Here is a 6573-nt window from a genome sequence, read left to right as displayed (position 1 = left end):
TGACCATAATTTTATTAAAGTTACTAGGATACGAAACTATCAAAAAGCAAAAGCTTCAATCATAATATTCATCTATTAGAAATATTTGGTTTATTTTTATTTTAATAGAATAAATATATCAATAAACCCGTACATCGCACGGGTAATAGGCTAGTAATACTATGAAAGACGAAACCAGACCGTTCTCCATGTGGTGGTTAATTTATTAGCATCAACATTTTGTCTGATTCTATTAATTTGAGACAGAAAATGTCAAATTTTTCATTTTAGAAATGATGTATGGTATAGGAATTTCACACATGTATAACATGACACATCCATATATATATATATATATATAATAGTAACGTAGAAAAACAAATTATTTATTTTAAAAAAAGAATAAAACCATATGTAAGAAAAATATATTGCTCATGCTTTTTATTTTTAAATCGTTAATTATATTTTGTGCAAGCATCTTTTTGGTACATTTATCGAAATAAGTGTAGCTGCTGAAATATAGTTAAAGTAGGTGCGTAGCTGTTTGCTTCCGCTCACGGGGAAGAATAAAATTGGGGCTTCTGACAAGATTATATTTAGATATCTTTTTCAGACAAAATAAACAACTCACGTGAGGCATACTTTTTTTGCCCCCCCCCCCCCCCCCCCCCCCCTGCACAGAGGGGCGGAGTGGGGGTGAATGTACAAGGGACATTCATAGTAGAGTGATAGGGAAAGCAAAAACAAAGAGGTATAAAAAATACTACTGATGAACATTGAATGCAGGATATTATCGAAAAAAATCGAGTGTGGCACGATCTCTAAGTTCCAGATTGTGTAAGTAAAGTTCGCAAAGACAAATATATTGCCAAAAAGGTAAAACCTTCGATTGCTTTTATTTGTGTGTTAAGGACATGTACTTTGCTAAAATTCCTATTTTTGACACGATCTTTTGAACATTACACAAAAAATTATAACGTTTTCCTTTAGTTGCGTTTTTAACATAACGTCAATTTTTCCATCTATTTTAATGGCAACAGCTAACATGGACTTAATAGTACCACGTGGTACTATATGATTGAACGAGTAGATCCCACAAAATTTATTTAATAAAAAATAATTTTAAAAATTTTAAAAATAAAAAACAAAGAAAAGGCAAAATTCAACTAGAGGAAAAGGGAGGAGGCCAGCAGTGGTGGCCATGATGTCGGCCACCGCCCCCAATGGGGCCCCGATTGCGGCCACCACCGCCCTAATTGGGATTGTCGACTACCTTTTCCAATTTAATCAAATCTTTTTTCTTTTATTTTTAATTTTTGAAATTTATTTTTTATTTAAATAAATCTTGGGGGAATCAATCGTCCAATTAGATCCCTCCACAAGGCATCGTTAAGTCCATGGTAGCCGTTACCGTTAAAATAGGCGACAAAATTAACGTTGTGCTAAACATGTAAGTGAAACAAAAGGTCATGCATTTTTGTGTAATTTTCAAAAGATTGTGATAGAAATAAGTATTTGAGCAAGGTTGTACTTTTATATGTCAATAAAAACCAAAAGATTGTGATTAAAGATGACAGGTGGAGTTCATTAAATTCCATTATAAACTGCACTAATTAAAATCCAGTTCTCAAAGCTCTGGGCATGTTTATTTCTGGAGAATTCTTCAATTTTCATAGAAATAGAAAAACTGTAAAGATTATGTTTACTTATATTTAATTCAATTAACTTTTCTAAGAAACTTTTCTTCTTCATTATTCTAAATTTTAATTCTAATTAATAACTTTCCTTTTCTATTGATTTTTCTATTTATAAATTTATTTCATATCAACTTTTTATGGTGATTTCTCCAATTATTCTCATATTCTCATATTAGAAAATTTTTTAATTTAATATTAGTAAACATATTTTTATATTTTCTATCGGGAGAAATTTAAAAAAGGAAAAGAAAAATAAAGATGAAAAGTGGAAATTAATTTTCTAGAAGTAAACAGTCCATTTCCTTTCCCACGAAATATTAGTTCTTTTTGTTTAACTTACAATAAGAAAACATTGGGTAATTTACCAAATAATTAATTAGAATGTAAAAGGAGACCTGGCTTAACTGTTATACAGCAGGACTGAATAGATTTCTTTTTCTGCTTTACTTTCTCTTTTCTAATGAAGGGAAACTTTTATAGATAGAATTTGTGTATCAGATTACACTTTTTTTGTTTTTCGGTGGGTTACACGGAGCCATAGCTCAGGAAGAAGAAAGTGCAGAAAGTAAAATAAACAAAACTAAGCTAAGCAAAAACGAGTTATGGAAGTCCCAACAGTATCGCCAAGAAGCAGCGAATTGATATCGGCCAGAAGGCTACAAAAAAAATGAGTTCCCAATGAAAAATGATAAGCTAGACGAGTTATCCAATCTGCACACACATTGCCTTCCCTGTAAGTATGCTGAACTTCGACTGCCCAACTCCTATGAAGGACACCTCTAATGGCCCCAACTAAATGAGAAAGTTGAGGAGCGCATAAATTAGCCGTTCTCAGAACACTGAGTACCACCTCCGAGTTCACTTCCAAAATGATCTTCCTGCGGTCAAGATCCCAGGCATGCTGTAAGCCAATATAGACGCCCCATAGCTCAGCCATCATGGCCGAGGTAATGCCCACGTTATCATATTACACTTTAGAAAGATAGGATGTGGATAAAAAGAGGGTGTAACGCAATGTTACACACTCTCAGCTGACAACTAAGGGGTTGCAAGTTCAATATCCAGTTTGACTATTCGTGTTCTTTTATTAGCTATTAATATTTCTTTTTCATTATACATTATTCATGGCCCTCTTTTATAGTCGAAAAAAGATAGGATGTGGTTATCATATGAGAAACTTTCTTATAGATAGATAAGAAAATAAACAAAAATGTAACATGAAATGTGTCTGTATAGTGTATTGGAGGAAAAACTTTTTTACGAGAAAACCACTGATATCGTCTATCTATTAAATGAAATTAATCCTACTTGGGCATCGACTCTGCCCTGGTCACGAGTCATTTCTAGCAGATCTCGAACCTTTGCATTGCAAATAAAGATGCCCATTGAAAATTCACTCTATTGTTTGTAATCACATTTACGTGATTCACAATGAAGGACTTAACTTGCAATGAAGAGGTTCAAAAACTACTAAAAATATCTCAACATCTAAGTCCGGACGATGTCAAAGTGAGGACTAGTCTTAAGTGTCATGTGATCCCTAAAAAGTAAAAGTGCTTGAAAGGCTACCTTTTCGGGAGTTTATTTGTCTTCAAAGTTATTTTCCTATAATTTTATGTCATGAGCCAATGTTCAAGTACCAGGCACTACAACGCTGAAGTAACCCATGCCATACTCGCAGGAAAAGCTCGAACGATCTTCAACAAAAGGGCATATGTACCCGAAACCGACACAGGTGGGTAGCTAGAGAATACTTAGGGGCGCGAGACAACTCTCTCTAGGGAACTCAGCAAAATAGCCTGGTAACTTTGGGAGCATAAAGAGATTTAGAGTTAGTTTTCGATTTGTTTGCTGTAATATATTATTATTTGAACTCACTATTCTCTAGCATGCCGAAGTCATTTAATCTACAAAAAGAAATCTCATTTGATGTTATAATTAATTAATTATAATTTTATTTTGGAATGCCTTTGTCCTAATTGAGTCTTATGTAATGGACTCGTTTTGCATAGAACATTTCTTTGGGGAACATGATAACACATAACATTAAGAGAAATGACTCATATATATGAGGCTGTGGATGGTTTGGTTTCACGAACCGATTTTAACTCTACTCCATTTAACTCCACTTATTTTCAATTCAACCATATAATTATTACTTTCTCTCAATTATTCATTACTTTTTCACATAATTCAACAACATAATTATTACAACTCAATTAAAATCAAAACTCAACTTTATAGCTTGTTTGGTTCGTGAAACAAATTTTAACTTTAATTTTAACTCGACTGCATTTCACTCCACTTATCTTCAATTCAACAACACAATCATTACTTTCTTTCAACTAATTATTACTTTCTCTCAACTATTCATCACTTTTTCTAAAATTTAACAATACAATCATTACTTTATTCCAACTATTCATTATTTTTTCGTATTTTTTCTCATAATTCAACAATATAATCATTACAAATCAATTAAAATCAAAATCCACAAATTAAAATCAAAATCTAATTCTAAAACAAAACACAGCAGAACTTAACTCTAAAACCAAATATAATTGTGCATGTTTAAATTGCCGACATAGGGATATACGGTGACGACCTATATATATATATGCACGAGACTATTACTAACTTTAAGAAATTCCATTTGTCGTTTTCTTTTTTTTTTCTTTCTCCATTTTTGTCTTTATTCTTCTATCATAAGGAATAAGGATCACAGCAGGTGTTCTCCTAGGGAGTTCCACGGTCATATGTCCTCTTCCAGCTAGCCCTACCCACAAACTTTGAATTTCAAATTATTTATAAAAACCTTCTCCTCCGCCCAAATTTTCCTAGATTCTTACAAAATACGCTAGGTCAAGTGTATGTAACAAATAATTCAATATTACATGTAGATGACTTTCAATTTTTTGGGGAAAAAAATAAAGGTTAATTCTGAATAATGGATCACCCTTTGGCTCCGATAGCCTTTTGGACCAGCACAACTACTCTTACATGATGCAATCCCCAACCAAAACATTAGCCAGCGACAGGGGTCAACTACCTTGAACTTCTCCAAGTTCGTGAGGACCGACCTACGGACTTTTCTGATTATAAGAAGAACTCTCGCCTAAAAATAAATTCTCATTCATAAAAGTTAATGAAAACCCTCTCTTAATTTTAAATCGAATGCACATTTCACCATGAGAATCGACGAATTCCCATTTTTCTCTCAAGTGGGCCGTGTAATCCGTGAACGACAACAATCAAGCACGAGTCAGTTAATAATAATATTTTATAAGTCAAACCCTTCAGCCATTTTGATAAACTACAAAAGTATGATTTTGGAATTTCTTTCTCACACCCCTTGTTGGTCTCTGTCTTTCTCTGCCGTGTCGGTTGTTAATCTCGTTAACGAATTAGCTGTTCTTACTAAACTCAAGCTGTGTTTAGTAATTGTTTAATGAATTTCTTTAAAAGAACATGAGAACTCTCTTATTATTTAATAATTTTAAGAGGAAATCTAGAGTAAATTAAACTAAATATATAGAGCACACGAGCAATGCGAGTCCACGCAATGATTCTTATACCTCCACTAGGAACTATAAAATTTTTCACTCCACTCTCATCCTTAAGATTATCCATATGCTCATTCCACTTTCTATATCTTTCTACGTCCTACTATCTAGGCCCATCCTTGTAGTTTGTAAAAGTTAATGTATAAAAAAAATTCAATAAATATAAAACTAGTAATATCTTAACCAAATAAAAGAAATCAATAACAATCAGACGTTTATGCACTTCACTCTTCAACGTACATATATAAACTTTGCCAAAGATCTCCCGGGGACTCCACATTACTAGCAGAGACATCTAGTACGCACACAGCTTTATTTCACACTTGTATATTGAATAACTCGACGTTTTAATTCCCACTTGCATGGGACCATACATGCATTATTATATGCACACATTTGAAATTACACAAAGATTGACAATTCCAAGTCGATAGATAGCATTACACAAAGATTGACTATTTCAAGCTTGATATTGAAGGGATCAGGGGCGAAGCTAGGATTTCCATTCAGGGGGGCAAACTCATACTTTTGGGATAAAATTTAAAAAATTTAAATTTAGGGGGGCAAAATACTAATTTTACATAAAAAAAACTCATAGTTTTGGGGTAAAATTGAAAAACAATCAAAATTCAGGGGGGCAATTGCCCCCTGCCATAACATTGGCTCCGCCCCTGGAAGGGATAGCTGTAATTGTACGTATATATCTAGGTATTTTCAGTTTCTGTCTCCTCTCGTAATTATAGTCGTTCATAAGTTGATGGCCGAAGGTACACATGGCGATCGCGCAACATTCTATTCCGGCGGCCTCCATAAATACAGTACGTACTATGTATATATAGATTGGATTGTATATATTATATATGTGAATGTAATATTATTGCGACATGTACAAATATATATACATTACTTGCAAGTTTTAAGCCACCTTTGGTATTCCACAATGCATTGACAATGAACTTAATAATTATCCCAATAATTGTATAGAAAATGCCATAAAAGAGAGGTCTAATTTGTCTTGTGGAATGATAATCCGGAACCAATTTACATGGGTTGGATGCGGCATCAGAATTCACTTCATACTAATGAGAGCAGAGGACAAACATATTAAAATAAAAAAGAGTAAATTCGCCAGTGACACCGCTTTAGTTTCGTATATAAACAACAACGTTAAACGATAGTCTCGACTTTTAAAATATAACGCTTCATACTTCTATTAACATTACAACTGAGTTAATGCGAACTGCAAAATGTGTTTTCTACTAATAGGACACTTCAAAATATTAATTTTAATTCTCAAATGGAAATTAACAATAAAAGAACTAAAAATTAAAAAA

Source organism: Punica granatum, chromosome 1 (genome assembly GCF_007655135.1).
Source record: "Punica granatum isolate Tunisia-2019 chromosome 1, ASM765513v2, whole genome shotgun sequence".
Lineage (NCBI taxonomy): Eukaryota > Viridiplantae > Streptophyta > Magnoliopsida > Myrtales > Lythraceae > Punica > Punica granatum.
Note: the sequence above shows the minus strand (reverse complement) of the source record.